Here is an 8,316-nt window from a genome sequence, read left to right on the forward strand (position 1 = left end):
TACTCCTGTCGGATCTTAGGCATATCTATGCGTAACTGATTCTATGAATCAGGCGCATAGATACGACCGACGCAACTCTGAGATACGATGGCGTATCAGGAGATAAACTGTCGTATCTCTATGTGAATCTGGCCCATTGTACGCAGATTGTATGCAGATTGTACGCAGAATGTACACAGATTTACACAGATTGTATGCAGATTGTACGCAGATTGTATGCAGATTTACACAGATTGTATGCAGATTGTACGCAGATTGTACGCAGATTGTACGCAGATTGTACGCAGATTGTACGGACTCACCTCTGTGTCTCATGTAGGTTCCCCGTTGGTGAGATCAGATCTTTCAGACGTATATTGTATGCAGATTGTACGCAGATTGTACGCAGATTGTACGCAGATTGTACGCAGATTGTACGGACTCACCTCTGTGTCTCATGTAGGGTCCCCGCTGGTGAGATCAGATCTGTCAGATGTAGATTGTACGCAGATTGTACGCAGATTGTACGCAGATTGTACACAGATTGTACGCAGATTGTACGGACTCACCTATGTGTCTCATGTAGGTTCCCCGTTGGAGAGATCAGATCTGTCAGACGTAGATTGTACGCAGATTGTACGCAGATTGTACGCAGATTGTACACAGATTGTACGCAGATTGTACGCTCCTCTCCTGCCAGGTACAGTGTGTGGCTCTATGTACTCCATCCTCCTTATATACCCCTATAGAGGGGGATGACGGGCGACATGTGTCTGTGCTGGGATTGGCCGCTCCATATAAACACAGCTGCTCCCCTCCATTCACATGGAAACCCACCACCGGCGTCTCCTCCCCCGCCCACTGGATTGTCCCGGGGATTACCGGACACTCAGGGACCCCTTTCATGTCCCGTGACAACCCATCCTTTCCTCGTCTCCGGGAGACAATCGTGTCACTGACAACCGAAGAGGAACCCCCATACACAGGACATTATACATAGAAGACGGGGTTCGGGGGTCATTACTCTACAATATAGTGTGGTCACCCCTCAACAGGAAGGGGAGAATCTACGACTCTACGGGTGATAAAACTTTGTTACAGGGGACCCCGATTGCATCATGTATGAAGTTTGTATAGTTGGTCCTGATTGATCACGTCCATGATGGAGACAGCGCACCAACCAATCAGAACGCCAGATTCCCGGGGGGGCCAATAGGGAATGAACCAGACATGTTCCGGAACCAAAACATTTATTTTGTTTCCATTTCTTACTTAAATAAAGTTTTGGAATCCATTTTGCTTCATTTATTCGTTTTCAAATTTGATTTGAATTTCCCGAATTTGATTCAATTTTTTTCCGATTGAAATGCGGCTGCCAAATTTTTCCCCTCTAAGAATTTCAATAAGTTCACATTTCATATTTGTCTCCAAATTGGAAATCAAATTCTGAATGTTATTATTTCGGACGGATTTCGTTTACATTGTGATTCAGAATTCGGAGACCTCGGGATTTCCGAATAACGAAAAACGGGTCTGAATTTTGATTTGGAAAGAAGCGAATTGCACACCGAATATTGGAAGACGCAATAATCTGCCTCCATACTTGTGAAGGAAGTGACTCTGCTCCATTTTTTTGGGGGGGCGACAAACCAACCACCCCCCCCCCCTCCTGTCACTCTCTAATCCCCATAGAGAGTCCTGCATTGCATGACTCTATCTCTGGTCGCTGCTGACGCCCCCCATTCAGGTGTCCCGCCCCTTTTCGGGCGCCTGAATTACAGCAGTAGGGGGGGGTGTTTTTTGGATGCACCTGATTAGAGCCGTAGGCTCTTATAGGCACCCAGAAATGTGAGAAGCGGGCGCAGCGCTGTGCGTTCTCTTCTCACTCAGCTGAATGTTAGGAAAGCGAAGGAATTCAGTTTCCTAACATTGAACCAATCAGGTGCACCGGGTCTGTGTTACCTGTCACCTGATTGGCTGAAGCGACAGGTGATGTGATTGAACGCCTATCAGACGTCCAATCACAGCACAGGATGAGAGGGGGAGCGGGCGGGAGAAGACATCAGGGTCGGGGAAAATGGAGGACACCTCCTGCCGCCATCACCCGCTGCCCAACCTAGACAAGGTAAGTTCCGGGCAGATGACGGGGGGGGCACAGCGGCAATATTTGGGGCACAGTGGCAAGACTTGGGGCTCAGTGGCAATATTTGGGGCTCGGTGGCAGCATTTGGGGGTCAGTGGCAATATTTGGGGCACAGTGGCAATATTTGGGGCACAGTGGCAATATTTGGGGCACAGTGGCAGCACCTGGGGCACAGTGGCAACATTTGGGGCTCAGTGGCAATAGTTGGGGCACAGTGGCAACATTTGGGGCTCAGTGGCAATATTTGGGGCTCAGTGGCAGCACTTGGGGCACAGTGGCAATATTTGGGGCTCAGTGGCAGCACTTGGAGCACAGTGGCAGCACTTGGGGCTCAGTGGCAATATTTGTGGCTCAGTGGCAGCACTTGGGGCTCAGTGGCAATATTTGGGGCTCAGTGGCAGCATTTGGGGCACTGTGGCAACATTTGGCAAAATTTGGGGCACAGTGGCAGCACTTGGGGCACAGTGGCAGCACTTGGGGCTCAGTGGCAATATTTGGGGCTCAGTGGCAGCATTTGGGGGTCAGTGGCAACATTTGGGGCACAGTGGCAATATTTGGGGCACAGTGGCAGCACTTGGGGCTCAGTGGCAATATTTGGGGCACAGTGGCAGCACTTGGGGCTCAGTGGCAACATTTGGGGCACAGTGGCAATATTTGGGGCACAGTGGCAGCACTTGGGACACAGTGGCAATATTTGGGGCTCAGTGGCAATATTTGGGGCTCAGTGGCAGCATTTGGGGCTCAGTGGCAACATTTGGGGCACAGTGGCAACATTTGGGGCACAGTGGCAATATTTGGGGCACAGTGGAAAAACTTGGGGCACAGTGGCAATATTTGGGGCACAGTGGCAATATTTGGGGCTCAGTGGCAGCATTTGGGGCTCAGTGGCAACATTTGGGGCACAGTGGCAACATTTGGGGCACAGTGGCAATATTTGGGGCACAGTGGCAATATTTGGGGCACAGTGGCAGGACAGACAATTTCCTCCCCCAGTGATAATAGAAATGTTGACTTGATGGAGGATAATGAAGATCAGACTCGGGGGGATAATCCCGGGAAAATTTATTATACCAGCAATAAACCAATCAGCCCCCCCCCCCCATCTTTGTGGCCCCCGGATTGTGTCCCTCTGATCTGTGACTCCGCAGAGATGAAGAAGATTTCATTAGACGGATGCTCTTCCTCCATACTGACCCCCCCATGTCCTGACCCCCCCCCCCCCCAATGTCAGTCCTGTGACGGGGGACACAATGGGCCCCGGGATGACTTCCAGGAATGTCAGTAAACAGGTTCGGGGGTCTCCGGCGGTGACAAGTGTGTAAATGGGGCTTTGTCCTTCCCGGCTGTGTAACCAGGATGTCAGGATTGTCCCAGCTGTGACACACAATGAAGCTCCGACCCCCCCCAGAGACCAATATTGAACTTTCTGTGTCCAGAGCCGGAATCCTCATCCCACCATTGCCAGGGGGACACACGGGGACTACAACCCCCATCAGGATCAGGATAATGAGGACACCCCAAATCTGATCTCCTGCGACACAAGAGCTGACACTCACCCCTCCTCCACTTCTGATTGGTTGCTATAGGAGCCCCCCCCCCCCTGCTCTCTGTCAGAGGACCCCAATAACACGTTTCCGATGGATTCCTCAACCAAATAAAAATGTTATTCCAACCGATAATCTCCGGTGACAGGTTCTCTTTACACAACACGGCAAACATGTCCCCACAGTCCCCCCGTCTCCCCTCCCAATAGGGGCCCTCTGGGGCCATACACCCCGTCTCCCCTCCCAATAGGGGCCCTCTGGGGCCGTACACCCTGTCTCTCCTCCCAATAGGGGCCCTCTGGGGCTGTACACCCCGTCTTCCCTCCCAATAGGGGCCCTCTGGGGCCGTACACCCCGTCTTCCCTCCCAATAGGGGCCCTCTGGGGCCGTACACCCCGTCTTCCCTCCCAATAGGGGCCCTCTGGGGCCGTACACCCCGTCTCCCCTCCCAATAGGGGCCCTCTGGGGCCGTACACCCCGTCTTCCCTCCCAATAGGGGCCCTCTGGGGCCGTACACCCCGTCTCCCCTCCCAATAGGGGCCTTCTGGGGCCGTACACCCCGTCTCCCCTCCCAATAGGGGCCCTCTGGGGCCGTACACCCCGTCTTCCCTCCCAATAGGGGCCCTCTAGGGCCGTACACCCCGTCTCCCCTCCCAATAGGGGCCTTCTGGAGCCATACACCCCGTCTTCCCTCCCAATAGGGGCCCTCTAGGGCCGTACACCCCGTCTCCCCTCCCAATAGGGGCCCTCTGGGGCCATACACCCTGTCTCTCCTCCCAATAGGGGCCCTCTGCGGCCGTACACCCCGTCTCCCCTCCTAATAGGGGCCCTCTGGGGCCGTACACCCCGTCTCCCCTCCCAATAGGGGCCCCCTGGGGCCATACACCCCGTCTCCTCTCCCAATAGGGGCCCTCTGGGGCCGTACACCCCGTCTCCCCTCCCAATAGGGGCCTTCTGGAGCCGTACACCCCGTCTCCCCTCCCAATAGGGGCCCTCTGGAGCCATACACCCCGTCTCCCCTCCCAATAGGGGCCCTCTGGGGCCATACACCCGTCTTCCCTCCCAATAGGGGCCCTCTGGGGCCATACACCCCGTCTCCTCTCCCAATAGGGGCCCTCTGGGGCCATACACCCCGTCTCCTCTCCCAATAGGGGCCCTCTGGGGCCTTACACCCCGTCTCCCCTCCCAATAGGGGCCCCCTGGGGCCATACACCCCATCTCCTCTCCCAATAGGGGCCCTCTGGGGCCGTACACCCCGTCTCCCCTCCCAATAGGGGCCCTCTGGAGCCATACACCCCGTCTCTCCTCCCAATAGGGGCCCCCTGGGGCCATACACCCCATCTCCCCTCCCAATAGGGGCCCCCTGGAGCCATACACCCCGTCTCCCCTCCCAATAGGGGCCCTCTGGAGCCATACACCCCGTCTCTCCTCCCAATAGGGGCCATCTGGAGCCATACACCCCGTCTCTCCTCCCAATAGGGGCCCCCTGGAGCCATACACCCCGTCTCCCCTCCCAATAGGGGCCCCCTGGGGCCATACACCCTGTCTCCCCTCCCAATAGGGGCCCTCTGGAGCCATACACCCCGTCTCTCCTCCCAATAGGGGCCCCCTGGGGCCATACACCCCGTCTCCCCTCCCAATAGGGGCCCCCTGGAGCCATACACCCCGTCTCCCCTCCCAATAGGGGCCCTCTGGAGCCATACACCCCGTCTCTCCTCCCAATAGGGGCCATCTGGAGCCATACACCCCGTCTCTCCTCCCAATAGGGGCCCCCTGGAGCCATACACCCCGTCTCCCCTCCCAATAGGGGCCCCCTGGGGCCATACACCCTGTCTCCCCTCCCAATAGGGGCCCTCTGGAGCAATACACCCCGTCTCCCCTCCCAATAGGGGCCCTCTAAAGCCACACACCCCGTCTCCCCTCCCAATAGGGGCCCCCTGGAGCCATACACCCCGTCTCCCCTCCCAATAGGGGCCCTCTGGAGCCATACACCCCGTCTTCCCTCCCAATAGGGGCCCTCTGGGGCTGTACACCCCGTCTCTCCTCCCAATAGGGGCCCTCTGGGGCTGTACACCCTGTCTCCCCTCCAAATAGGGGCCCTCTGGGGCCTTACACCCCGTCTCTCCTCCCAATAGGGGCCCTCTGGAGCCATACACCCCGTCTCCCCTCCCAATAGGGGCCCTCTGGGGCCATACACCCCGTCTCCCCTCCCAATAGGGGCCCTCTGGGGCCATACACCCTGTCTCCTCTCCCAATAGGGGCCCTCTGGGGCCATACACCCCGTCTCTCCTTCCAATAGGGGCCCTCTGGAGCCATACACCCCGTCTCTCCTCCCAATAGGGGCCCTCTGGGGCCATACACCCTGTCTCCTCTCCCAATAGGGGCCCTCTGGGGCCATACACCCCGTCTCTCCTTCCAATAGGGGCCCCCTAGAGCCATACACCCCGTCTCCCCTCCCAATAGGGCCCCCTAGGCCCATACACCCCGTCTCCTCTCCCAATAGGGGCCCTCTGGGGCCATACACCCCGTCTCCCCTCCCAATAGGGGCCCTCTGGAGCCATACACCCCGTCTCCCCTCCCAATGAGACCCCCTAGGCCCATACAACCCGTCTCTCCTCCCAATAGGGGCCCTCTGGAGCCATACACCCCGTCTCCTCCCAATAGGGGCCCTCTGGAGCCATACACCCCGTCTCTCCTCCCAATAGGGGCCCTCTGGGGCCATACACCCTGTCTCCTCTCCCAATAGGGGCCCTCTGGGGCCATACACCCCGTCTCTCCTTCCAATAGGGGCCCCCTGGAGCCATACACCCCGTCTCCCCTCCCAATAGGGCCCTCTAGGCCCATACACCCCGTCTCCTCTCCCAATAGGGGCCCTCTGGGGCCATACACCCCGTCTCCCCTCCCAATAGGGGCCCTCTGGAGCCATACACCCCGTCTCCCCTCCCAATGAGACCCCCTAGGCCCATACAACCCGTCTCTCCTCCCAATAGGGGCCCTCTGGAGCCATACACCCCGTCTCCCCTCCCAATAAGGGCCCTCTGGGGCCATACACCCCGTCTCCCCTCCCAATAGGGGCCTCTTGGGGCCGTACACCCTGTCTCCCCTCCCAATAGGGGCCCTCTGGAGCCATACACCCCGTCTCCCCTCCCAATAGGGGCCCTCTGGAGCCATACACCCCGTCTCCCCTCCCAATAGGGGCCCTCTGGAGCCATACACCCCGTCTCCCCTCCCAATAGGGGCCCTCTGGGGCCATACACCCCGTCTCCCCTCCCAATAAGGGCCCTCTGGGGCCATACACCCCGTCTCCCCTCCCAATAGGGGCCTCTTGGGGCCGTACACCCTGTCTCCCCTCCCAATAGGGGCCCTCTGGAGCCATACACCCCGTCTCCCCTCCCAATAGGGGCCCCCTGGGGCCATACACCCTGTCTCTCCTCCCAATAGGGGCCCTCTGGAGCCATACACCCCGTCTCCCCTCCCAATAGGACCCCCTAGGCCCATACACCCTGTCTCCCCTCCCAATAGGGGCCCTCTGGGGCCATACACCCCGTCTCCCCTCCCAATAGGGGCCCTCTGGAGCCATACACCCTGTCCCCCTTCTACAATCTCCTTCAGAATTACCAAAATTCTCTCCCCCGGGGGGGCCTGGTCTGGAGGTGGCATAGTTTCCTCCATGTATTATGTAGGAGGGTCAGGATTGGGGAACGGGGGGTGGTGCCCCGGGGGGCCCCTGTCTGGGGGTGGCCTAGTTTCCTCCATGTATTATGTAGGAGGGTCAGGATTGGGGGGCCCCGGTCTGGAGGTGGCCTAGTTTCCTCCATGTATTATGTAGGAGGGTCAGGATTGGGGGGACGGGGTGTGGGGCCCCGGGGGGCCCCTGTGTGGAGGTGGCCTAGTTTCCTCCATGTATTATGTAGGAGGGTCAGGATTGGGGGGACAGGGAGTGGGGCCCCGGGGGGCCCCTGTCTGGAGGTGGCCTAGTTTCCTCCATGTATTATGTAGGAAGGTCAGGATTGGGGGGACGGGGTGGGGGGCCCCTGTCTGGAGGTGGCCTAGTTTCCTCCATGTATTATGTAGGAAGGTCAGGATTGGGGGGACGGGGGTGGGGGGCCCCGGTCTGGAAGTGGCCTAGTTTCCTCCATGTATTATGTAGGAGGGTCAGGATTGGGGGGCCCCGGTCTGGAGGTGGCCTAGTTTCCTCCATGTATTATGTAGGAGGGTCAGGATTGGGGGGATGGGGTGTGGGGCCCCGGGGGGCCCCGGTCTGGAGGTGGCCTAGTTTCCTCCATGTATTATGTAGGAGGGTCAGGATTGGGGGGATGGGGTGTGGGGCCCCGGGGGGCCCCTGTGTGGAGGTGGCCTAGTTTCCTCCGTGTATTATGTAGGAAGGTCAGGATTGGGGGGACGGGGGTGGGGGGCCCCTGTCTGGAGGTGGCCTAGTTTCCTCCATGTATTATGTAGGAGGGTCAGGATTGGGGGGCCCCGGTCTGGAGGTGGCCTAGTTTCCTCCATGTATTATGTAGGAGGGTCAGGATTGGGGGGCCCCGGTCTGGAGGTGGCCTAGTTTCCTCCATGTATTAGGGTCAGGATTGGGGGACGGGGTGTGGGGCCCCGGAGATCCCTGTCTGGAGGTGGCCTAGTTTCCTCCATGTA

The sequence above is a fragment of the Rana temporaria genome, chromosome 5, assembly GCF_905171775.1.
Source record: "Rana temporaria chromosome 5, aRanTem1.1, whole genome shotgun sequence".
Taxonomy (NCBI): Eukaryota; Metazoa; Chordata; class Amphibia; order Anura; family Ranidae; genus Rana; species Rana temporaria.